At 39.4% G+C, this 15,060-nt stretch overlaps 1 protein-coding gene across 1 annotated transcript in view; it reads right to left on the reverse strand.

Moving 5' to 3' along the window:
- The window catches only part of PRELID2 (PRELI domain containing 2), a 703,347-nt gene that overhangs the window by 464,584 nt on the left and 223,703 nt on the right, over positions 1-15,060 (reverse strand). The gene's annotated exons all lie outside the window — the stretch shown is intronic.

Genomic DNA, 15,060 nt, shown 5'->3' on the forward strand with positions numbered 1-15,060 from the left:
AATGCTTAGATACTTCTCCCAAACTCATCAATCAAATTACTCAATTCCCTAGGAAAGAGTGAGCAATGGAGTGAAAAAGAGGCAAAGTACACTCCAGTGGGGATCCCTCCATATGGAACACACATCCAAAAATCAGTGCTCTCACCTTGCCCTGAAATAGTATAGTCTTTTGCAAACTTATCATCATATTATCATCAATATATCAACTATTAGCCCTCTCAGTGGAATTAAGAGTTTTTAAAAACGTTATTCCAGATTTGTTTACCCAAACTTCTTCTCAATGACTGGAAGTCAATAATAAGAAGGATTTTCTCTAAAGCAACCAATTTGATCAGGAATCATGACGAATAAACTGGTTTCCATGGGAACGTGCAAGGCCTACATTATGATAATTATTTTTTATTATTTACCATCTATAACATGAAAATGCATGGGACACTGGCTTCCTTTCTCTTTTAGAATTTTCCCTCCAGTCAGCTGTTTTCTTGGGGGAAAGATGGCCTGCCTCATAAATAATGATGACGCCTCAGCTACTTACATTTTTGTTGCAACCACCTGCTTTTATTTATGAACAACGTGGGCAGCCGATCATTGTCAGCATGACTGCACAATATCACTCTCAAAGAGGAGGCCTCAGGTCACCGAGAAACCAGGGACAGGTTATTAAACACTGTGCCTGCCACCCCACCACAATCTCAGAGCAAAGATTTATCCAGCCCACTGGAATTGGCATATATTTTATTACTGCTATCATAAAGAAACATGGCAGTCTGCTTCTTCTGGTCTATTGCTATTAGGAACTTTTCCCATTTTCATGCTTCCTTCATGAAGCTTCAAAGAAACACTGTAAAGATTTTACAAAGGTTATCTATTATAACATCACCTGGAACATCATATAGCATCCTCACCAGTTATGACCCATTGAGTAATAAAAAGTACAGACTGAAAAACTGTCAAGAGACAGTTCAGTTTGTACCTAAGCAATGAAATATTTAACAAAATTAAGTTCAAAATGACTTAGAAACAGAGCAAATGAATCAAAGTGGCTAAAATGTTTCTCTCATTTTTATGGATGAGTTAGTAAAAAGAAAATGATTGGAGGTCACAGGAAAGCATACTTTTACTAAAGCAAAAGTTCTAAACTTAAACCTCTTAACAAATCCAGGTAGATCCAGCCCTTAATTATCATTTTTAAAGGAGTATAATTATGTTGCTAGGATTTTTACTTTCCATTTCTATATTCTCTATTTTCATTACCATGAGATAGTCTCTATCCTCTCATCCATGAGGATAAAGACTTGACTTTGGATTTTCTAAACACTTCTACTGTTATGCTGGATTATAGCACCTTGACACAATGACACAGTGTAAGGGAAGCCCAGAGGCCCTCTTGGCAACAGGATCTGACTGGCTAACACTAGAACGTCTGCTTCCAATTCTGGTTTCCTCTGGAAGATCTCAAAAACCCATTATAGCTGGCAATGGTTTTCAGTGCCCAAGCTTACTATTCAGGGGAGAAAGAAAGTAGTATTTGTCGAGTACCTATAATATTTTAGGTGTCTACATACTTCAGGCATTCTATCAGGCAACAAATGTTTACTGATGATTTACTGTTTGCCGGACGCTATACTGGGTACTGTAGCGGTAGTATCTCCTTGGTCATCAACCTGTAGACAGCTCAGCATTAGTCTCAGCATTATTAGTCATTGGCAGCCCCCAGTCCTTCCTCCAGCCCTCCTCCAGCTCAGTTGTGACTTGAGCATCTTTATTCAGAGACTCTGCATTAGTTTGCTAGGGCTGCCATAACAAAGTACCACAAACTGGGTGGCTGAAACAGAAATTTATAGTCTCATAGTTCTAAAGGCTAGAAGTCCAAGATCAAGGTGTTAGCAAGATTGACTCTTTCTGAAGGCTACAAGACATTATCTGTTCCATGCCTCTCTTCTGGCTTCTGGTAGTTTGCTGGCAATCTTTGGTGTTCCTTGGCCTATAGAACCGTCATCCAGATCTCTGTCTTCATGTTCACTTGGTGTTCTCCCTGAGTGCTTGTCTGCATCCAGATTTCCCCTTCTTATAAGGACACCAGTCATAATGGAGTAGGACCACCCTAATAACCTCATTTTAACTTGATTACCTCTATAGAGACCCTATCTCCAAATAAGATCACATTCTAAGGTACTGGGAGTTAGGACTCCAATGTGTCTATTTTTAGGGACACAATTCAACCCACAACAGCCCTCCAGAACAGAGCTTCTCACCATTTTTCCACTCTGACATGTGAATATGACACACATATGAGGAGCACACTCCTACAGGTGTGTTTTAACAAAATCCATTTAACAAAACCCAAAACCCGTTGCACTCTATCTTCGCCCTCTCCCTTATCAAAAAAAATGTTGCATGAGTAATTTTTTCAAATACCATAAAATTACATTTCACAGGCATTGTAATAATGAGCACAGCCCCAACCATTAATGTGGGGCTGTATGATGTGCCAATGAGATGTACTTCGGGTTGTAAGTTATTCTTAGAATTAACAGTAACTTCATGCTTTTATCTAAGATCTCAGAATCAATCCATCAATATATTTTATTAACTCTACCTTCAAATATATCCCAAATCTGTCCATGTCTCATTTTTTCCTCTGCTACCAGTGGTCCAGCTATTACTATGTTTTTCCTGGACTATTACCTCCCAACTCCCAGGCTATTTTAAACACAAAAACCAGAGTAATTCTTTAGAAACACAAATCAAATTATATCATTCCTCTGCTAAATATCTTCCCAAGGCTCTCCATCTAACTGAAAGTAGAATTAAAAGCCTTGCAGAAGCTCCAAGACATCACATAACCTGGCCCATTTCCTCTCTCACTTTGTCTCGTATGAGTCTCTCCCCTCCTTACTCTGCTCCAGCTGTTGCTTAAACATGCTGGGTTCTTAACAAATATTTGCTGAATGAATGAATCAAAAACACAGAACAGGATTCAAATGACTGGGAAAAACATTTTTATACTAATTGCCCATAAATGTACTCCGATGTTTAAAAAAATTTAATCTTTAAAACCTTTAATAGTTCAGCCTCATTTCTCAGGGTTCAAATCCCATTTCTACCACTTCTAACTGTGTGATGCTGGGCACATTATTTATTCTCTCTGTGCCTTGAATTACCTCATCTGTAAAATGGATATAATGAAATTATGTACCTCGCAGGATTTTTTAAGGATTTACTGAATTAAACATAAAAACACTTCGTGTATAGCATCTGAATGTTATGTGTTAGCTATTATTGTAATTATTTTAACTATGAGAAATCTTAACTTTGGACTGATTCAAACATTAACTGACTATATTTTTTTCTAATAACTTCCCCACTCCCTGCTACTATTCCCAGTGTTAAACATTCATGGCTCTTCTGTTTTAGCTTGTAGGAGAAGCATGTGTGCCTCCTTACTGGAGCCTATACCCTGTGGTATTGGAAGGAAAGTAGATCTTATCTCCTATGTAACTCGTCTGAGTGAGGTCTGCTCACACCTAAGCTGGTTGTCTGTCTTCTCTAAGGCTATCTGGAAGTCAGCCCCTCTCTACAGAAGGGACTCAAATTCTTGTGGAGTACCCTTTTTGGTTTTTGTTTCTTCATTGAAATTAAATTCACATAATATCAATTAATCATTTTAAAGTGAACAATCCAGTGGCATTTAGTACATTCAAAATATTGTGAAATCACCACACATCTATCTAGTTCCAAAACATTTTCATCACCGAAAAGGAACTCCATATCCATTAAGCAATTACTCCCCAATTACCCTTCCTCCAGCTTCTGGCAATCAACAATCTGATTTCTGTCTCTATAGATTTACATATTCTAGATATTTCTAATAAATGGAATTATACAATATTGTGACCTATTGCGTCTGGCTTCTTTCACTTAGCATAATTTTTGGGGGTTCAACCACAATGTACTATGTATCAGTATTTCATTCCTTTTTCTGGCTGAAAAATTCTCCATTGTGTACCACAATTTGTTTATCCATATATCTATTGATGTCCACTTAGATTATTTCCACCTTTTGGCTCTTGTGAATAACATTTAGATGAACATGAATGCATAACTGTTTGAGTACCTATTGTCCATTTTGGAGGGCACCTACCTAGAAGTGGAAATGCTAGGTCATATGGTGATTTTGTGTTTAGCCTTTTTAGGAACTGTCAAACTGTTTTCGACAGCACCTGCATCATCTTACATTCCCACCAGCAATATACAAATGTTCTAGTTTCTCCAACAACTGCTATTTTCAGGGCATTTTAAAAATTAAAGTCATACTAGTAGGTATGAAGTAGTATATCACTGTGATTTTGATTTATATTTCCCTAATGACTAAGAATGTTGAGCGACTTTTTAGGTGCTCATTGCCCATTTTTGTATCTTCTTTGATAAAATGTCTGTTTAAATCCTTTATCCATTTTTTTAAATTGGGTTGTTTACCTTTTTGTTTTTGACTTTTAAATGTTCTTTATATATTCTGGATAATAGACTCTTATCAGATATATGATTTGCAAATATTTTCTTCCACTCTACATGTTGTCTTTTCACTTTCTTGATAATGTCTTTTAATGAAAAAAGCTTTAAATTTAGGTGAAGTCCAATTTATCTACATTTTCTGTTGTTGCTCACGTGGGGTACACGTCATGATTATTCCTATACTGTGGGAGACCCAGATCAACCTCTTTACTCCATCAACAGCCCTCATAACTCATGAATAAATTGCCCAACAGGTTACCCTCCATTGGGAAGGAGATATAGAGAAAGTAGCAGGCCACCTTCTGAGGTCTCTACTCAACCCAAAGGAAATTCATGTATTCCTCCATACAAGATACTGGGAATAGGGGCTGCCTTCTCTTTACCTCTCCTATACATCACTCTCTGTATCACTCTCCCATCACTCTACCAGCCCTTTCTCCATATTTCAGCAGTCTCATGTCCTCTAGTACTTCAACATCTGGCAACTTTCAGACAGAAGAAAATAACCAGTCTCCAAATAATTGAAGAAGAGAATGTTTCAGGTACCTTCAATCTTTTAGAAGGGGAGTGGAGAGGCCCACATCAAATTCCTACCTTCAAGAGGAAGAGAGAGGGTAGATATGATTGCCATTCCATAAACTGCATTCCCTCTGTGGTAGGCAGAATAATGAGCCCCAAAGGTGAACACATCCTATCCCTGGAAATTTTGATTACGTTATGTTACACAGTAAGGAGGAATTAAGGCTGCATGTGGAATTAAGGTTGTTAATCAGGTAACAATAAAATTTTTAAAGAAAGATGAATCTGGATTACCCAAATGAGCCCAATGCAATCACAAGCATTCTTAAAGTAGAATAGGGAGGCAGAAGAGAAGGAAACAGAGAGATTATAGCATGAGAAGGACTCAGTCCAACACTGCTGGCTTTGAAGATGTAGGAAGAGGGCCTTGAGCTCAGACAAGGAAGCAGGTCTGGAAACCAGAAAAGGTGAGGAAATGGACCCTCCAGAAGGGAACACAGCCCTACTGACACCTTCATTTTAGTCCAGTGAGACCCATGTCACACTTCTGACCTCCAGAACTGTGAGATGATAAATTCGTGTTGTTTTAAGCCACAAAGTTGGTTTAATTTCTTACAGTGGCAATAGGAAACAATATCTCCTCCAAATGTAACCCTCCATCTACCTTGTTGTTTCCCTCTGAGGTGATAGCAGGAGACCCGCCTCAGCAGCATGATGAGAAGGTGGCTGTCCTCACCAACAGGCAATTCTCTAAACTTAGAATGTAGTGCCTTTACTGACCTTTATTCTCAACTGTGAGCCTTCTCCATCAAGCCCAGCACTCTTCAGCTAATGCCATCATGCTATACTGGTAATGAATTATGATACACTTCATGCTTAACGACTGAGACCTCCAAGCAATAGAAATGGTACATAACCTTCCTGTAGTGATGCTCTTAGCCAGGCACGAGCTCTTTCCTGCTGCTGACTCAACAGGCCTGGCTCAGGGCAAATACCTCGTCTATAATTCCAGAGTCAGAATCTGTCTGACTCCAGAGCCCATGCCCCAAACACCTACCCTTTACTACCTCCTAGAACCCAGATGTTCTTACATGACGTAAGTCTTTTTTATATGTACAGGGAGATAAGTGAGGGACTCCATGCTCTGTCCTACTCAAGGCAGCTAATTGATCTAAAATTGATTGAACAGAGGAGCTATGGTTCATGCATTTGACAAATCATTCTTAAATTATGTGTGGGACACACTCTGAATAGTTCCATTTCTCCATGCTGTCCACCCACTGACTCTGCAAAAAAATTAAAAATAACAGATTACAAAGGAAATTAGCTTGTAGTGGGAACTGACTGTAATCTCCTCTTCCAGGGTTTAAGGCTTAAGGCTTATGGCCACTTTAGTGTTAATGTTTATACAACAGCATAGAGGGATCTTTAAAATACAAACCTTATCATTTCTTTCCTGTGTTCTCTTCACTGCCCCCAGTAAAATACTTTGAACATAATATGTAAAAAGCTCAACATTTTCTGCCCCTACCTATAACTGTTCCTACTCATGGGATCATGGTGAACACTGCATTAGATAATACATACATTGCATCTGGAACAGGGTCTGCCCACAGTAAGAGGTCATGATGATGATCTCTCCAGTACACGTTGTAGCACTCCTTTCTCTCAGAGCTCCTGCTTCTCTGGCCTTTTTCTGCTACTCCTATATTCCACAGATCTTCTTCTATTGGGAACACTCTTCCCCCATCCTCCTAACCCTCTTTACCTAAATTAATTCCCAACCCATCCTGAAGAATTCCATTCAGACATCACTTCCTCAGGGCAGCCTTCTCTGGCTCTGCACAATAGATCAGACTGCCTTCTTGTGCACTCTCACAGGTCTTATTGTAACAGCTTTTTGGGATATAGTTCACACACCATTCAATTCACACATTTAGAGTATACAACTCAATGGTTTTTAATATATTCACATAATTTTGCAACCATTAGTACATTCAATTTTAAAACACCTTCATGACCCCAAACAGAAACCCTATACCCATTAATAGTCAGTCTCCCTTTCCCCTCAACCACTCTAGCCCTAGGCAAATATTAATATACTTCCGCCTCAATAGATGTGCCTATTTTGGATATTTCATATAAATGGAATCATACAATATGTGGTCTTTTGTGTCTGACTTCTTCCACTTAGCAGCATGTGTTCAAGTGTCATCCATATCAGAGTAGGTATCAACACTTTGTTTCATTTTTTTGACGAACAGTATTCCATTGTATGGATGTACCACCATTCATCAGTTGATAGATATTTGGGTTCTTTTTCATGGACCTTTAAATTTAATAAACAGTAACTATATATTTATGTGATTATTTCTTTAATGTCTGTCTCTTATACTAGGAAATAAGCCTCTTAAAGGTAAGTATTGTCAATGCTTTTTGCTCACTACTGTGTCCCCATCATCAATAAATATTAGTTGGATGAAAGAATAAATGAATACATAAATGAATGAATGAATGAACTACAGGAGATTGAGCAAAAAATGGGAGTAACCAAAGAGGGATGACTTTTCTTCTCAATATAGGGATCCTCCTCTCAATTCATCCAGGGAACTTTTCTCACTAACTGCCCCAACATTCTATAATTTCAACTTTGGACATAACACATGCCAGGTACTACATCAGCTTAGCCAAACTCTGGACAACTTGACTTTGCTGCTATTAGAAGCCTCCTCCAAGAAAAGCAGAATCCTGAAGAAGATATGTCCCACCTTGTCATGTGTTAAAATCAAGTGTCTACTCCATCTATACTGACCACGGTTATCTGCAAAGACTCAGACATGCACAACTGCCCATTCTACCTCCTACACAGCATGTGCTCCCCAATGTCCCAACTTCCATTCAGAAAATGTGCAAGCTGGTGGAGCTGCAAATGGTGGGAGGACAAAGCAAGTACAATTTGAGTTTCAGGCTGGCAGCTTTTCAAGCATGCTCAGTAGGTCTAGCTCTCTCTGGTTCTCTGGAGTCAAAGGAAAATGTGGCCAACTTGGAAGAATCACCACAGCCTGCTATGCTGAAAGATACATGAAAAGCAAAACCTTTGCCAGCAGAAAAGACAAAACAGACCATCCTGAGCAGTCCCTGCTGGGGACAGCAGTTTGGGCGAATGAGAGTTGTCTGCTGTCCAATGCAGACATAGTTTTAAGACAGTGATGCTTCCGTATTCTTTTTATTTGCTGAAGTTGCAACACTTCATACTTGTAATACAGACCACAGCATAACACAGTGTGTAACACAGACCAGGCACTAGTCCTAGTGATACCTAACCATGTTTGAGTGCTTCTTCTACGACAGTCACAGCACTAAGCATTGTACACTGTCCTGGCCAGATCCTCACAGTGATGCTAAGAAATAGATTTTATAATTAACCCTATCTTATAAATGAGGAAACCAAGGGATCTTAGAGGGGTTATGAACTTTGTAGCTAAGTTCGCAGCTGGTAGTAGTGTGGCTGGGACTTGATTCCAGCCAAGTTCCCTGTTGTTAATCACCATGCTAAAAATGTGCTAGTCAGAAGACCCAATTCTAGCTCTAGCACTGTTACTCAACAGTTGCATGGACCATGAGTGCGTCATCTCATTACTCTGTGCCTCTGACTTTTCATTTGTAAACAAGAAAAGTAATGTCTGTTCAGTCTTACAGGGGTATGAGGATCAAGCTGACATAAATGCATTTGAGAGTACTATGAAAAGTGTGAAAACACTAGAGAAGCTGAAGGAAATGTATATAACATGATTACTCTCAGGCATAAAGTCTTCACTAATTGATAATTTGCAAACTTCCCAGTGGGGGGTGGTAGGGAGGACCAATAACCACATATATGATCCACGTAAATTATTAGTTTGTATGGAGTGTTAAACTTAGGGAAGTTGTTAAACTTAGGGAAGAAAGAGGTAGTACTCACGGGTGCTATACGGTTCTAGTTATGTCATCTTAGCTAATCCTTATCATTTCATCCATCAGTTTTATTGCTCTCAGTCAGAGCAATAATTGTGCAATTGTATTTTCTGGTCCATTGAAGTTTAAGGATACTGTCAAGCCGTGACAAGAGGAGTCAAGTATCAGGTTTATTGAATACATAATTTAACTCTGTGGCCTGCCTTCATTTAAACTCAGAAAAAGCAAATAGAGTTGTTTATGGGCCCTGCCTGGAGTGAATCACTGACTCACCTACATATCATGTTTTGATGCCAAATATTAAATAAAAAAGGACTTCTTAAAATCTCATATATAGGCACATGCAAAAGAAGCTGAGCCATGTTTTCCTTTGTCTAAGGAGGGGTGCTGAGCAAGTTTCATGATGCTTGACACTCATAAGCTGTTGGGTCCTAGCTAATGAAAAAGGAAAGGAAAATGCACTCACATTTTAGCAGCATGTCATCTGTCTTATATTATCGTCCCTTGGCTCCTCTAGTTTTAAGGGCAGAGACTTACCTGGTTCATCTCTAAGCCTACACTGCATCTAGAAAACAGCTTTGTATAAAATACATATTTGGTAAATCATTAATAATTGACCAAGTTGAGTGAATAATTTTCAAAATAATAATAGTTGTCCCTATTCAATTCAATCTATTGACCATTCCCAAAACATTTTATGGTAAGCTCAGAGTCATTCTGAGATCCTGGGAGACCTTCAGATCAAGACCGTGGCAATCCAAGAATCTGTTATAGTACCTTGTGTTACCTTGATTCATGTAAGTGGCAAGGCCCTACATTCTTGGATAGCGTCACAATGAACCACAGAAAAGCAAAAGCCATCAGGGAACAAGAAGGCCAAGTTACAGAATATTCTGTCAGAAGAAGAGTTATATGGTGAACAAGAGCCACCCCCTAACTTAAGGCCAGCATTAAACTGGTTTACTACAAACAGAAGTGAAGCCACTCCACTGTCCACTGGTGGGTATAGATTAATCATATACGTTCAGACAAGAAATCAGTCTGGCTTGACTAAGAGTCCCAGCTTTGGACAGCTAACACCTCTATACAATTCACAAGCACATGGCTCAGAGGCCTACGCAAACCTTCCCAGGCCACATCCTGTTGCACTGACCCTACTTATTCTAATGCTGAGTTGAGTTGAGCCAATTTGCACTCATCCCTCCTTGTTAGAATAAAGAATGCATTTATAAGACTGCTAACTTGACCAAAGGACAGAGTTGAAAACACCCACACCATATGTGAACCAAGCCCTCGGTCTTACTTCTCTCACATTCTAGTCACCTAAACTAGCCAGGCCCCTGTGTTCAGAAACGTTCTGTGAACCCAGGCACCATCCTAAGCATCGAGTGTTCTGCAGTTACAGAGGGAAAGTGATACAGACAGATGATCCAAGAAATCCATCCAAGGATGATTAACGTTGGACTTGAATTACTGGAGCTACCTATGAGAATTACCATCAGCTAAAATTGGCTTTACAAGATGCCTACTTCAAAACTTTCAATGACTTCTCATTACCCTTAGAGTAAAATCCCAATACACTTAGCACAAACTACAGAGCCCTCTATAGTCTGGACCCCACCTCTCTCTCCTGCTTCATCTCTTGTCCTCCTCACTCCTCTTCCTACTACCCAACTCCTCCACCACCACACACTTCTGTCTCCTGGCCTTCAAATAGCTCTTCCCTCTGCTTCATACACAAGTCCCAACTCTCTCTTGCTTGGCCAACGCCTCTTCAGGTTTCATTCTGAGTTTAGATACCCCTTCCTGAGGCTGGCCTTCCCAACCCCACCTCCACTCCTCACGAAGTGCTGTCATAACACCCTGACCTCTTGCTTTCATAGGAGCCAGCATACAATGTCAATGTCATCACACACTTTTCCGGGCCACATAAGCCTAGAGCTGCTAGAAAGCTCTTTATGATTTCTTCCCGTTTCCCTAGTGCCGAGCATAATGCCTTGTACTCTACAGATCCCACATAAATAATTTGTTTATCTGACTTAGATGTACATGTCAGTTTGTCCCAAATTGGCCTAACGTTTAGGCAAGGAAGAGGGAAGGGTGACTGCCTCTGCACCCACAGGCACAGTAGAGATTTGCATTAATGTCGTGAGACAAGCCTCTTGCATTTGTTTAATTTCCTAAAATCCATTCCATGACCCCTTTATTGCACAATGGATGATTGGTGCCTACCAAGTCTCATCCTTTTCCTCCCTGAGTTCATACATTGGTAGGTGTTGAAATCTTTCATTCCATCCATGTGAATATAATGTCCCAACATTTAGAATCAAAGTGCTTAATCAAAAGTGGTGTTAATTATTCCGCATATGCGGTACAGGGTCCTTAACCAGATGGAGGAGACTGAGGGTCATTTGGGAGTAATCCTCCTGTGATTTTACATTAACCTGAGGGCTCCCAGCAAACCTGCGTGCATCACCTGTGTTCTGTGCAAGATAAAGTGAGGGCCAGTCATGCATCACAAAGTTGGGAAAAACATCATTATTCCAATCATTATTCCAAATAGCAAATGCTCTTGCTCAGCAAAGCATGAGTGTCCTAGTGTTACCAGCTATGTTTTTTCTCCCCATATTGTCTGGTTTCATATTAGCCATATTCAGTGCAATTTAAAAGAAATCACAGAAAACAATCCTGCACACCAGTGTTTCACAACCATGGAGACAGCCCTCTTTTTAGGTTATGATCCGTTGTCAGAGGTGCTACAGGTAATTTTTTAGTCATACTATTACGGTTAAGAACACAGCCTTGGGACTTCCCTATTGGTGCAGTGGTTAAGAGTCCACCTACCAATGCAGGGGACACGGGTTCAAGCCCTGGTCTGGGAAGATCCCACATGCTGCGGAGCAGCTAAACCTGTGCACCACAACTACTGAACCTGCGCTCTAGAGTCCACGAACCACAACTACTGAGCCCATGTGAGACAACTACTGAAGCCTGTGCACCTCGACCCCATGCTCACAACAGGACAAGCCACTGCAATAAAAGTCCGCAAACCACAATGTTTTTTTAATATTGAGCTGCATGAGCTGTTTATATATTTTAGAGATTAATCCTTTGTCCGTTGATTCATTTGCAAATATTTTCTCCCATTCTGAGGGTTGTCTTTCTGTCTTGTTTATGGTTTCCTTTGCTGTGCAAAAGCATTTAAGTTTCATTACGTCCCATTTGTTTATTTTTGTGTTTATTTCCATTTCTCTAGGAGGTGGATCAAAAAAGATCTTGCTGTGATTTATGTCAAAGAGGGTTCTTCCTATGTTTTCCTCTAAGAGATTTATAGTGTCCGGTCTTACATTTAGGTCTCTAACCCATTTTGAGTTTATTTTTGTGTATGGTCTTAGGGAGTGTTCTAATTTCATTCTTTTACATGTAACTGTCCAGTTTTGCCAGCACCACTTATTGAAGACTGTCTTTTATCCATTGAACATCCTTGCCTCCCTTGTCATAGATTAGTTGACCGTAGGTGCATGGGTTTATCTCTGGGTTTTCTATCTTGTTCTATTGATCTATGTTTCTGTTTTTGTGCCAGTACCATACTGTCTTGATTACTGTAGCTTTATAGTATACTCTGAAGTCAGGGAGTCTGATTCCTCCAGCTCCATTTTTTTCCCTCAAGACTGCTTTGGCTATTCGGGATCTTTTGTGCCTCCATACAAATTTTAAGATTTTTTTGTTCTAGTTCTGTAAGAAATGCCATTGGTAATTTGATACGGATTGCATTGAATCTGTAGATTGCATTGGGTAGTACGGTCATTTTCACAATATTGATTCTTCCAATGCAAGAACATGGTATATCTCTCCATCTGTTGGTATCCTCTTTAATTTCTTTCATCAGTGTCTTATAGTTTTCTGCATACAGGTCTTTTGTCTCCCTAGGTAGGTTTATTCCTAGGTATTTTATTCTTTTTGTTGCAATGGTAAATGGGAGTATTTCCTTAATTTCTCTTTCAGATTTTTCATCATTAGTGTATAAGAATGCAAGAGATTTCTGTGCATTAATTTGTATCCTGCAACATTGCCAAATTCACTGATTAGGTCTGGTAGTTTTCTGGTGGCATCTTTAGGATTCTCTATGTATAGTATCATGTCACTGCCAACAGTTACAGTTTTACTTCTTCTTTTCCAATTTGTATTCCTTTCATTTATTTTTCTTCTCTGATTGCCATGACTAGGACTTCCAAAAATATGTTGAATACTAGTGGTGAGAGTGGACATCCTTGTCTTGTTCCTGATCTTAGAGGAAATGCTTTCAGTTTTTCACCATTGAGCATGATGTTTGCTGCGGGTTTGTGGTATATGACCTTTATTATGTTGAGGTAGATTCCCGCTATGCCCACCATCTGGAGAGCTTTTATCATAAATAGGTATTGAATTTTGTCAAAAACTTTTTCTACCTCTATTGAGATGATCATATGGTTTTTATTCTTCAATTTGTTAATATGGTGTATCACATTGATTGATTTGCATATATGGAAGAATCCTTGCATCCCTGGGATAAATCACATTTGGTCATGGTGTATGATCCTTTTAATGTGTTGTTGGATTCTGTTTGCTAGTCTTTTGTTGAGGATTTTTGCATCTATATTCATCAGGGACATTGGTCTACAATTTTCTTTTTTTTGTAGTATCTTTGGTTTTGATATCAGGGTGATGGTGGCCTCATAGAATGAGTTTGGGAGTGTTCCTTCCTCTGCAATTTTTTGGAAGAGTTTGAGCAGGATGGGTGTCAGCTCTTCTCTGAATGTTTGATACAATTCACCTGTGAAGCCATCTGGTCCTGAACTTTTGTTTGTTGGAAGATTTTTAATCACAGTTTCAATTTCATTATTGTGATTGTTCTGTTCATATTTTCTTTGTCTTCCTGGTTCAGTCTTGGAAGCTTATACGTTAGTAAGAATTTGTCTATTTCTTCCAGGTTGTCCATTTTATTGGCATACAGTTGCTTGTAGTAGTCTCTTAGGATGCTTTGTATTTCTGCGGTGTCTGTTGTAACTTTTCCTTTTTCATTTCTAATTTTATTTATTTGAGCCCTCTCCCTCTGTTTCTTGATGAGTCTGGCTAATGGTTTATCAATTTTATCTTCTCAAAGAACTAGCTTTTAGTTTTAGTTTTTGTTTTTTTTTGCAGTATGCAGGCCTCTCACTGTTGTGGCCTCTCCCATTGCGGAGCACAGGCTCTGGACGTGCAGGCTCAGCGGCCACGGCTCACAGGCCCAGCCGCTCCACGGCATGTGGGATCTTCCCGGACCAGGGCACGAACCCGTGTCCCCTGCATCGGCAGGCGGGCTCTTAACCACTGCGCCACCAGGGAAGCCCCCAGCTTTCAGTTTTATTGATCTTTGCTATTGTTTTCTTTTTTACTTCATTTATTTCTGCTCTGATCTTTATGATTTATTTCCTTCTACTAACTTTGGGTTTTGTTTGTTCTTCTTTCTCTAGTTCCTTTAGGCGTAAGGTTAGATTGCTTGAGATTTTTCTTGTTTCTTGAGGTAGGCTTGTATAGCTATAAACTTCCCTCTTAGAACTTCTTTTGCTGCATCCCATAGGTTTTGGATTGTCTTATTTTCATGGTCATTTTTCAACGGGTATTTTTTGATTTCCTCTTTGATTTCTTCAGTGATCTCTTGGTTATTTAGTTATGTATTGTTTAGCCTCCATGTGTTTGTGTTTTTTACGTTTTTTTCCCTGTAATTGACTTCTAATCTCATAGCGTTGTGGTCAGAAAAGATGCTTGATATGATTTCAATTTTGTTAAATGTACTGAGGCTTGATTTGTGACCCAAGATGTGATCTATCCTGGAGAATGTTCCATGTGCACTTGAGAAGAAAGTGTAATCTGCTGTTTTTGGATGGAATGTCCTATAAATATCAATTAAATCCATCTGTTCTGTTGTGTCATTTAAAGCTTCTGCTTCCTTATTTATTTTCACTTTGGATGATCTTTCCATTGGTGTAAGTGAGGTGTTAAAGTCTCCCACTATTATTGTGTTACTGTCGATTTCCTCTTTTATAGCTG

Source organism: Globicephala melas, chromosome 3 (genome assembly GCF_963455315.2).
Source record: "Globicephala melas chromosome 3, mGloMel1.2, whole genome shotgun sequence".
NCBI classification, from domain to species: domain Eukaryota; kingdom Metazoa; phylum Chordata; class Mammalia; order Artiodactyla; family Delphinidae; genus Globicephala; species Globicephala melas.